This window comes from Varroa destructor, unplaced genomic scaffold (assembly GCF_002443255.2).
Source record: "Varroa destructor unplaced genomic scaffold, Vdes_3.0 BEIS01000007.1, whole genome shotgun sequence".
NCBI classification, from domain to species: domain Eukaryota; kingdom Metazoa; phylum Arthropoda; class Arachnida; order Mesostigmata; family Varroidae; genus Varroa; species Varroa destructor.
The window spans coordinates 19,879,879-19,892,678 of NW_019211460.1; positions in this window are offsets into that span (position 1 = coordinate 19,879,879).

Genomic DNA, 12,800 nt, shown 5'->3' on the forward strand with positions numbered 1-12,800 from the left:
TATATATATATTATAGAGCTCATATCTATAAAAGACGAAATTTACCTGATCCGATGTGTACAAGTTTAACCCTGGAGCTTCCATGCATACATTAATCGTTCGGCCGCTTTTGGAGTAAACAACATATCCTCTAAGACGCCCCTAGAACCGTGATACTTCGCTTCTATCGTGAAACACCGCTATGAAAGCCTAAAGGTTTTAAACAGTCAGCAAGTGTGCTGGTTAAATCGTATAATAAAGTTGCATTTACAAGGTAAGGGCTCAGTTCGGAGGCCATGTCCCGCGGGTAATTTATAGGAGTTCCATTTTGAGCCCAATAATCAGGCGATTAGCCACTAAATCAGTGTGGTCAATTTGCACCCTAAGGGTCATAAAAAGAACTAAAAAGATTAAAAAGAGGAGAGAAAAACTACCGTGTCCTGAAGCAGATGTCTCAGGTTAGAAATTTTCAAACCGGTCTGAATGCCTACAACACGGTGAAATAGATAAGATAAATTACATTAACAAAAGGCTAGAAAGCTGCCACCTGTTATCTGTGAGCGAACTAAACAGCGTTAACCTGTTTACCGCACTCCTACAATGATGCAGTCATGTGCATACTGGACGTACAGATACATGAAGAGTCCAGGTTCGAAACGGACACATTTTGTTCCGGGCTAAAAAATGTCACCTACCGACCAAAGTAGAAATTATTAACGCCGGTAGAACTGGATTTAAAATTCGAAGTATCTGTTACACTATTTACTGTCGAAATCGTTTGAAAGCTATGCGATTTCGACTACACAGGGATATTGTTTTTGTGGGCTTCGTATTTTATACTCTCTCACGAGTATTGCGCTGTCACAGCCGACACAGAGATTCTTAATCCGCCAAATTGGCCAGATAGAAACTGGTTTGGTAGTTATTGTCTGCACTTTCACAGTCATGCCTACCATCACAATGCTCATGACCGTATGGTTTGGCAACTCTTCTCCCCATTCCGTTCGTTTCAGTATATTTTACTCGACGTCCGATGTCTGGTTGCTTACGTGAGTGGTCGATGTGCACTCAGCTCCTGACCACTCAGTCTGATAGTAGCACACTTGTTTTGTGTCCATTGAAGAGGAGGGCCGTGCATAGACCCACGGCTGATCTGCGGTCTGTAGCTGTTTTGGTTAGGCGCAGCTTTCGAGATAATTGAGGTGGTAGTGGTTGCTTGTGTTTGCGGCCGAAAGTTGGGGGTTGGGAGGGGGGCTTTCCGGGAGGTTTGCTAAGGCAAAATAACCTAAAGCGACGGGGAACCTCTTTTGTTGAACAAAGTGCTGTGTCATGCTTTTGTGTCCACATCGACAGGGCCGACCATATGTGCAGTATGGGACGCAAGTGTTCGGTTGATTCGCTATAGTACAGGCTGCCACTCTTCCTGGCAGGCAAAAGACCTTGATGAAGGTTCCTGGTTATTTCTGATGGACAGGACTGATTCGGGAGAAGGCGCAGAGCCAAGCAGATTGATGCCGGAGAACTCGGCCAACTGTCAGCTGCAACAATTTTCGTTCAACAATTACGTTTCAGTATCCCGACCAATCTAATAGCAACGGCAATAGGCCTGCAGAACTTTTGTGTAGCTCTACTTATCCTTCCTCTATGTTTAAACATGGCTGCAATCACCAGGAGCTGACGTCATTAATGATGGGTGGGCAGGGCGCAGGATGCATATGAAAGGCCCCTCAGAATCGATACCCAATGGAGACGAAGCTTTTTTCGAATTATTTGTATTTTTATTTGCAACCCATCGTGCAGTTACGTTTGGCTAGCGCCAATACCAGTACGCTTTTACCCATAATATATTCAAAATTAATCGTGCCACACTTAACCACGGGCGTTATTACGAATTTTTCGAAAACGTTTTAGCCGCCATTTAAGAAAAACGTGCAAGTTCGATCAAATTAAGTGTTTGCTTGGACGAACTATTCGCTTAAAAGACTGTTTGTGATAAACCGTAGACGAGCTCCCTAAACACCATTGCAAGAGCACCTTAATGGAAACGACATATCCTGGTATCATTAACAACTAGTACCGTCTCGATCAGGCCCTTTGTTGCGTTCATGTAAAACGATAATCAAGCCTGAAACATTTTTCTCATTTTTCATTAGACGAACAGCTTTTGCTACTGAAGGGGTTCTTATGCGATCACATTAACGATAAATGACAGACAGATTCAGTATTCAAATGCAGCTACGAGCAGAGTACGAGTTAAGTGAAGTCATTAGAGATGAACTAGACGTTGTCAGGCATCCGCCGAGGGAGGCCGGGATGCGATAAGACCATATAGACCACTGTATTTTGGCATACATGAAGTAGGATAACGTCGATCACTAATTGTACAAAGAAAATAGAAACATTATTTCGCTGAAATAAATGGACATATCAGGTAAAACAAGATGGCCGTAACTAACAGTTGTTTATCTCCAGGCGAATTAAAATAAAACATCCCATTTTTTGTTGTTAATTGTATTACATATCGTTGTGGTCAGCAACATAACAAATCTAATTGGTTTCGAAACTGGAAAGTGCTGACACACTGTACGGTATATACACATAAAATAATATATGTCTGAATATGTGTCACGATCATAAATTTATATACTCAACAACAGGCAGTCTTTTATACCAAAAGCCTGGAGAAGCATTATCTACTTTACTAGACTGAATTTCGGTCTCGTAACTAACTACTCAACATTTCTTATAGTCACACAAGTTCAGGTTGGCTTACATAAATTTTGAATGTAAATGCATATCTGTCGCGGAAGAATAATTAGCTCAGTTATCATTGAATGATTTCGACCTGCCGTCCAATATGACGGGTCTTTTCCGGAAAGCAAGTCCTTCATCTCAGGCTTTATTGGTTGATCTATTCCCATGCAATCAATACAGATCCATATAACCTTCCTTAGGCCTGTTTTTATCCATCTTATAGGGCTACATGCGCTAAAAACAAGCCTATTCAACTGGAACTTTTCATAAAAAGTGAATCATTGTAATACTTTTATAAGCGACTGAATAAAAAAAAGGCTTTGGTTTATATTTTTTACAGTAGAAACGCAAGGGTCGCGTTTTGTAGGTTCTGACCCCCTATAGCCTCACTATAATCTGGGCGTGCTGTTGTAGATTTTTACGGCATTTTACTTTTCATGTCTTCGTTTCGTCACGCGTATAGTATCAATATGTGGTTATAAATCTATCTCGAAATTCCGCCCGAATAAATAGGGAAATACGGGGAACTGACCTGTTAACGGTGATATGTTCTTTTCAAGGTTTACACGAGAAATATTCACTTGGCCTTTGTCCGAGCAGGAATTTTCTCTTGATCCTATTGGAAAGCGTTGAACATCTGTGTGTTCGATGGCTTTCCGTTGGAGTTCCGTACTATTTGTCTGTAAGCAATGGCACCGATCCGCAATGACTATCATTAAGTGTTTAAAAAAATGTACTAATAATGGTATAGTTAGAACGTAGTGCCTGTTTAATCGTATCCAATTGATATGATGGACTTGAGTAGACATTTTACTTCTATTGTCTCCTCTTTTGACGCTGTTATTACCTAAACCTAAATTATGGCAACAGATGCGCGCAAAAGACCAAATGGAAGCTTTTTTTGTTCATATTCATAGCCGTTCACCTATTGGTTACCTATGAAATATTGTTCAACATGGTATTCCCTTAAATGAACTACCATCTGGTCCATAATTTTTTGGCCGCTGCTTATTCCTTGTCAAGTATGATGATCTTCCTTTTGCACTCACACAAGCCAAAATTCTTCTCGATGCTTGATAACGTCGAAAATTGGGTCATATCGAACTTGTCGAAAAGTAATTGTTGTTGTTGTTATTATTGTCGTTTAAAAAATTGTTAAAAAATGGCTCCTTAAAAATGCTCTGAAAATAGCCAAATCGTCTAACTTGGATATCTAGCTTCTAGCTTAGACCACTTTATACTGAATTTCTTTTTTATATCAATTTCTTATATTGAGGTCTACGGTTGCATTTAGTACTGTTGTAGAGGAAATTAGTCGACCTCCTGTCTCATAAGCTTTCTAAGAAATTCTGTCTGTTAGTATTTTATTCCCGATAACTTAATCTGGTGGAAAATTTAAACAACATTTCAAAATAAAGGGCATAATCAGCATAAAAGCGCAAAATCTTAAATAAGGATCAACGGGTCTTGCAATTTTAACCAAATTCATTCATTATTGTACATGCCAGATAGATTATATTATTACAAAATATACCGTTACTTATCTATTTATTATCTATTCAGGCGCACGCACGGCCGTAATAAGCAATAAACGGATTTTATTGATCAAAATAGGTAAATATGGAACGTAGGATATGTGAGAAATCGCTTAATCCAGATAAGCGACATTATAGGTCTTATTATTCATTACTGGAACAAGTAGCCGCTTCTTTGAAGAGGTATATTGATATGTGTAAATATAAAAAGTGTGTGGGGGTAACTTGTCTTTGCTTGTAGTTTACGTTGTTTAGTATGATCAGTCAAGGGCCACCGTAAGAGGTTTCAATGAAATTAGATTTCAATGAAAAATTTTCATAGCATTTCAACGTAGTCCAAATTTCCCGTTTAAATTTTGTTAAATCTGCCACTGGAGCTTTTGCAGAGAGCAAAATGTGCTACCGGGAAAGCTGCATATATTTAATCGAACGCTTGAAGTCGGAAAACTGCCCTAGCTAATGGGACTTCAGTTGCGGGTGTATAGGAAATGTGTCATTCTATAAATTCAAAATACACGATTTATCTATCTCTACAATAATGTGCCCTGTTAGAGTCAGATAAGGATCAAATCCAGAGCTACCTTGTATTATTAATATAGAAATAGCCCGTACATTTGTTTAATATCATGGAAATACCTTGAAGTTGTGAGGAAAATTATTCAAATCGATTTCTATGTTGACAAATAGCGCATACACTACTTGTTGTAAATAAACTTTCGTCGTATCGTCTGTAAGATTGAGCGCAAGGATTGTAGATGAAGCTGATAATCAAAAAAAATCCAACCCGCTGCCCCGGAAAGAAGAATAATTTCCGGAAGTCAAAGTATGTTATAGCAAGCTTTGTTAAGAATGGCCTAGTTTTGTTGGACTAAAAATGCCCGACAGTATGTCAGAGACTAGTGAGGTTCGAAAGGCGCAAGTGCACATGAAGTCTTTAAGGGTCATACCGTACCAAGAAAAAACGTAACAATTTTCGTTCTCTATTGATATAGGTTGTGTAGTACGTGCGGGATTTGAAAAGCGATAATTCAAAATCTTACTATTCATGCGACGGCCATTGGGTGATACCAAATAAGCTAAAGGCTGTTTAATAGTATTACCTGCCAAAAAATGAGTACCCTTTCTTCTGTGTCAATATGTTGTCAAGGTTCAGATTGAAATCTAACGAATATACGAAGTTTTTTTTTTAAAATAAGATTTTATTAGTCATGTACAATGGTTTAGAGGTGTAATTTTGTCTCTATGACAAGCCAATTTTCATTTCGTAACTTGAAAGTAACTTAAAAGCACTTTAATTCCAAAAAAGCTTTCTATAGTCGCTCCTTTTCCATAGACAAATTAAGGTCATCCGCTATGTTTTGAGTTTTACGCCGCGTATTGCCGTTAGGCATTCCATCAAAACAATCAAGGGAATCCTATGTCATATGGAACATATTGCGATATTGAAAGTTACCATTCGCCACATATTACAAATACTTACATATATTGCGTTTAACTGTTACAGGTCCGGTTCACTATTAGGACACCTCAAGAGCCATAAACCATATACATTCACTTGAGTATGGAGTGCCAGAAAGGTTTGGACATCTTCTCGTCTAAATACGTAAATTATGAAGAGAAACATTGTTCATATGAGAAAAAAAAACTTAAATTCGAAAACCGCAGGCACAGAAATCATTGCTTCGTCGTTAATTCTGAAGCTTGCCGAAAATGCCCTGTCTCCTTATCGTTCTGTGTTTTCCTTTGTTGAACAAGAGTGCGAAGCTAAAATTCAGTATGCTATTCTGAACCTGAAAATGTATAAATTTTGTTATTACTACTATAGCCAATAATACTTGACTAAGCGTTTATATTGGTGCCACTTTGAGTTGCACAACTTTTCAACTACGGATCGCTAAGAGACGAATTGTGACTGGAAAGTATCCTAGTCTTCTAGAAATATTAAGAATATTCAAGCACATCAGCTAGGAGCGGTCTCTAGAAGAGATCACTTTAAGAAAAATAATTTTTAGTCTACAAAATAAGCGGTACTGTTTTTCGGCAGTCACAGAGTTGCCGAAATTCATTAAAAACCGGTGAGGGCATTAGGCAAAAAGGCCCTAAGTGAAAGTAAATTGGGTTAAAGAACCAGGAAAAAATTTAAAGAATGTAGATCGGAGTTTTAAAAACCCGGAAGGAAGCGACCAGATGTCGGGACTCGAAGAACAATAACGCATTGCTGCAATCAAGGAGACTTTTCACGAAAGCAGGACTTTAAGCCCATGGACGCAGTCCGTTCTGACTAAACCGACATTTCACATGTAACGTGTTACAGAGCTACAGTTCAGTTACTAAAAATGCGGAACTGGGCAAAAATGGGAAAGATTCTAGGTCGGTTCGAAACGTGAGTGGTATATTTCATATGCAATTTGCAGAACTTCTACTCGTAAAAACCCATTCCATTTGGAGCATACCGTCGGCATAGTTGACGCATGGTTAAACCTCTACCGCCAGCCGGAAAGGAACCAATCGAAGGCATGGTGTAGCCCTAGAAAGGATTAGGTTCGGCAGCAGTGTCGAGCAAGTTTAGGCGCAAGTTGATATTAGTGCTTGCAACGGATAGCAGAGGCATCTGTTACTATGAGATAATCGCCCAAAGTAAAACAATGAATGCTGCCCGCTGTCTCAAGTCTCTCAGGAGACTTATGAAACAGTGGCACAGCCGTCGAAAGCACGCAGTCTGGTCACTTGACGACAACGCTAAACCTTGCCGCTATCGCACCCCGATTCCTGAATAAAGCTTCAGCCTGTTCATGCTCTCGGTCCAACCCCGTGTGATTGCGATGCTTTAAGAAGAGCAAATAGCTTGTCCCATTATTAATTTAATTCGGGAGACCATAGATAGAGAAATTACGTATGGGAATGCGAGCGGCAGATACGTGGGTATCCAGAAGCTGCCAGAGCGCTGGGTTATGTACATACGTAGTAAAGTAGGGAATCATTATCCTAGCCCATCGAGTTACGAACTAATTCAATTTCAGAGCCGTCGCAGTCTAACACTACAGGCAGAATTAGCTCTATCTATAGACGACTGTTTTCGAATGTAGTTTACATGCAAATTTAATCCTAATCGAGACTTTCTTGCCCCTTTGAACAACACCGCTAGCACCTAGCTATCTACTTGAAGCCAAATCTAAAAAAATGTTCGTTAGGTGGAGCTGCGTTGAAACTTCTCTGTTATGCGCCTACTGCTGATGATGATTTATGCATCCATGGCTGCTGCTCGTCGTCTGCCAGATAAAACTAGGATTCTCACCGTTGACTAACGCAGTGTGGTCTTCGCTACTGCCATTGGATGTTCTCGTAAGTCTAGCTATCTTTTTTTGACTTATTTGTAATCCTGTGCAAATGTTCGGGAAATAGCTGGGTTTATTTAGTGTTTTCTCTAAGGCATTCGTGGCTATTAGCTTTAAGGCCATCGTAGCCTTAAGTCAACGCGAAATACATTCTATCTAAGAGCGAATACATTATGGTAGATTATGCTGAAATGAACCCATCGAGTCGACAATGAGACGAGCAGTAAATAGACGATTGCTCAACGCTTCGACTCGTACTCGAAAGGGTAGATTAAAAAAATGTTTATCACATACATTATTTGATCGCCTATCTATATCCGAAGAATGAAATTCAGATTAATTTATTTAATTGAAACGCATTTTTCATGATTCCATAATAAAGTTAATTAACAAGGATATTTATATGTGATATATAAGAAAATTAAGATTGAAGAGGAGCTCGGTTTGCCAGCTAGAATTGCAATTTCAACATATATTCGTTATGATACACAAATAACATTGCTGGCCAAACGTAAATCAGCTGGTTGCCACAGGCACATTTAATTTCGGTGCTTAATGTGCTACATAGTCAAAATCATAATGGAAAAGGTCAGCGGGTCTTCAGCTAGCTAATAGTGGGGGCATTTTGATCTGCGATTTAAAACTGCAAAACGTTGACAAAGTAACAAAGAAATCGATTGTTTCAAGTTTAAATGAGCTGAAAGTTTGGCAGCCATACAAATAATCAGAAGTAGAGAAAATAATTGCTTAAAAATTGCCAAATCAGGCTGGTACGTACAAGTTCTATATGTAGGAGGCTAATATGCATTTATTTATGCTTTCATTGTAACCCGTGGGTGTTGCAACTTGAAATTCTGGCACGACCAGTCTTGAAAAAAACCTCATAACGTTTTGAAGACCGGACGTAAAAGCAGTCGTACATGTGGGATTAAATGCAATCTATTTACAGTTAACATAGCTGGCCTTCTGCCAATGATGGCTTGTTTCAATAAAGAAAATTCAGCTATTCCTTGTCTTAGTTAATCATCTGCTGCCTCTTGATTTGGACAAATTTCTCTGAAATAGTAGAATATTCGAACGCTTACAAGAGACTCTGTTTTCGAAACGAAAACGTGTGACGATTATTCCTTTGCCCTTATCTGGACGGGGTGAATGATTCAAACATGTGAAGAATGAGCCTAACCGGATACGCGTTGGGTATTTAGGCCTCCATGGAGGTAAAGTCAGATGTGACATAATTAAACTTAATATATCGTCTTAAATAAGCACCATATCAGAAGTTACTCTACAGATGATTGTAGTGAGAATTACTAAATTCTACGGTTACAAAGGTTGAATTTAAGCAATCATAAGAAAGACTCAGTGCTTTCAATATATACTAGTGACGAATGGTGGAATGATTACAGAATGATTGCCTACTTATCATTATTTCGAGGGGAATTTCAGCGATCCGCCAGATTTCTAGGTTCTAGGCAATTATACCATTTTGCTAATCCCGGCAAGCTTATATAAGTGTTTCTAACAAACACGTGAAAATAAGCCATTAGCACGAAATAGCATCAGATTAAGCGTTTCAGCATACATATGTGCGCTATAGGTAATGCTATACTTGCAGAAAAACGCAACGTACTGCCGATGCTGAAAACGGTTAGTGTTTAGTTATACGTATGTGACGTCTATTTTTCACTGAGTTATGGTAGTGAAATCAGGTGTCTCTTTGTGTTCTTAAACACACGGTTAAACGTTGCTCTGCTTCGGGGCTTTATGCACGTACCGCGAAGGTCGTCCCACGACTTTGTCCACAGTTTAGGATACGAGGATGAGAAAGACCTGCAACGGTGATATCGTCTGCGCCTGCATACTTTTACACTCGATGGCGACAGCTACATTGAAATGCAATAGTGCCAGATCTGTGCGTGTACGAGGACAGAAGTAAGCTTGAAAAATGTTTACTTTTACGCAGGCTTATTGAAAACGTGTTATTTTGCAAGTTTCGACTTTTTCCTATATTGCTATTGTCCTACCCTGCAATGTAACTAGCTTTTGATCACAATATTATCTGTAGTGCGTGCACTGCTGACGTTTCAGTAACATTTTATCTGTCCTGTAGGATTTTACATTGACACAACAGTTCCTGATGGCAAGGCCGGCGCTTGGACGCGGTTGTAAGTAACTAAGTAGCATTAATTAACCAGGAACACAAAAGGCATTGCCGCGGAAATCGACAGAGAGATTTAGCGTTCCTGGATGCTGATTATCGGCAAAGCGGCATACCAAAACATGTTTTTCGACATGACTGAATTACTCGTTGCTTGACGCGGGGTACGACACTGTGGGCCTATTCAGCGGATGTTTGTTGCATCTGTTTCCGAAGCATCGTCGCTGAAAAGACCAACCCATCAACGTTCCTTTATCTACGCGTCAGGCAAGTCTTATGTTGACAGACGTCTCATCTCACGCCTTGACAAACACACGGGTAGAATGATAGCATTTAATACTGTTACTGTTGCTGCAGCAATCGGAAGCTGTGGCGGATATCCTGGTTTGGCTGAAAATCCGATGAGTATATTTTTAAGCTCGTCGATACAACTGTGCAGTGCTGCTCGGTCGCTCGAGTCTTCCTAGCCGGCCCTCGCTGTTGTTTCCGATAGATTTATAGCAAATGACAGCCACCAAATTGTCAAGCTATGCAAAACGCGATTTATCTGTAGCCGACTGATTTCGCCTCATTGCACGTAAACAGACTAAGGAGCGAGCCTTGACTACGAATCGTGCTAGGATACGCTAGGAGGACCACATATATCCGTTATCCAACTATGCATTTCATTAGTTTAACTTTGAATAAAAGGTTTCCACATATAAGTAATTGGTTTAACATCGAAATCTGGCTAGAGTCCGCGTACTATCGTAATGTTTGTGTCGGAGCCAACAATAGGTCAACAGAGTGTCGGCTCACATAGCAGCAGCCACACCCACGCTACTACAAGTGTGATTTGATAAAAAAAATAGAACAACTACCATAGAAAAAGTTGTACTTTCGATTTATGTATGCCGTCAGGGACACAAAAAATACAGAGGATGATGGAAGTTTTTAGATTAGAAAATTACACTTCCTGTATAGGAATTAACCTTTGACGTTTTTAAAGATAACATTCTTTGTTCTGTAAGAATGTATTTAGACAATAACGTTTATTTAAAACTTTAAAAAACAGACTGGTCTGTTGCAACTCTTGGAATCCTATGCAGATTCTCACGCTGTACAAAAAACAAGGATAACAAGGCAATATACATACTCATTTTAAAGGACCTTGTTGATTCTAGTTCCATCTAGGGCTTCAAACCAGTGAAACGGTTATAAGCCAGTTATCAAAATAGGGACTAGAACGAAAGTATATTAGATTGATTTTTAATAATGATCAGTATTTCGTAAAGTCAAGCCAAGCGAAACACTCCGTTATTCAAGCTTATTTTAAAAAGGCAAAATCACATATCACTCAACGCCGTTTGTAACTGGAATATCATTATTACTTCAAATTTGTTCAACTTCAAAAAAATGACTATATAGTTTTACCCGGTTTTCTTGGGAAAATGATCTACTACGCAGAATTTTGTCTTGCAGTTTCCACATCAGAGTTCTAGAAAAACTTCAAGGAAGTAAAATTCAGCGTACTGCTAATCGATGAAGTTACTTTGATAACATTTGAGCTCAAATTAAGCTCTGGCTTTACGGTGATCCCTAAAAAATCACGCACACTCATGTGTGGTATAGGGTTGTTATTAAGTGTGTGTTTAAAAAACGCAATTCTGGAAGGACAGGACGGCATGAAAATTACAGTCAAATCCGTCGTGACTGATATTAGTCGAATATAACGTTCACATGACTGTTTCTTCTATTTTCCATAGCATGCGTAATTAAAAGAGTAAACTTTATCATGTAGGAGGTGAAATGCGGAGGCGCCTTGGAACACATAGTGTCTTGTGTCTCAGAGGGCGGTATCTGATTCAAAGCAAGCCATCACTTTTAAGCGTTTTACAATAGTGATACTAATAGTCTTTCATGTATAGAACTAAAAAGAAAAATATTTTAAGATACTCTAGTGGAGACATTTTTCAATAGCTTGTAATTTACTGTTATTTTGCTGTTCAAAACGCAGGTTGACCTATCGGTGAATATAACCACTAACTCCTATAGTTCACACGTAGAATTTACTAGTCCGCTCACTTGTTTTGAACGGTGTCTTGCGAAAAAAGAATCTCAATACTCAAATAGAAGGGCATTTAACTAGGTAACGCTGTGTGTCCACACAGCTGAATTATAAGCAATTTCCTGTGTTTTTTACGTGTTATTGGCAGGTGACACAGTTTTGAATTTGAAAGGTATTGTTTTCTGGGTCACTTCTGAAGCTCTATAGTCTAACACGTTCGGCTGTTAACTAAAGCGTTGGCCATTCAAGCTTAGCTTGGACACTACCATAAACTTTGTTCTAACTCTGCTTTCATTTAGCCTTAATCAAGAACCAGTGAGATTAGCTTGCTCTATTTATAATCGAAAAAAGCTACTGAAAATCTAAAACGCCTTGCCACTTCTAAACCGAAGTTAAATTATATTAGTAGAAGTCTCATTGAGTTGAAAAGTAACCTTAAAGACCTATCAAGCGTTCGAAACAGGGCTCGACCTACTCTTTTAGTGCTGGGAGCTATTTGAAACAACGCCCAACGGCAACGCCGGGTTTGAAAGTCAGATATTTCTTTAACAGTAAAAGATTGAATTCTCTACACTTTAAGAGTCTAAGCTGCATCCTGCTATCCTGCTCGTAACAACAGGGAGACGTAACATAACTTATCATCGCAATGTTAACCGGTGTCGACGTGACAACTACTTTAGAGATCATAGCAGTAACTATTAGTACCGTACCATTGTGTGAATATCAAGCGATCAGTGGCGCGGTATAGCTCTTTTCGAATTTCCCAATGACACGCATAGCAAACCGGCGCGTTTTATTCTCAACTTACCCGACTATTTGCATTTGTCACTGTTTAAGTTGGCACGTTCTTTAAACGCCGTTGCCCCCTACGTCTAATACGCTCATGGGCCATGCGTATTCGCTTACTCCGAAATCTCTACTTTTGTAGGATTGAGCCAGTTTGCAATCTTCCGGTGATAGCGTCTCACCTATCAAACGCGGATCTTTCCTAA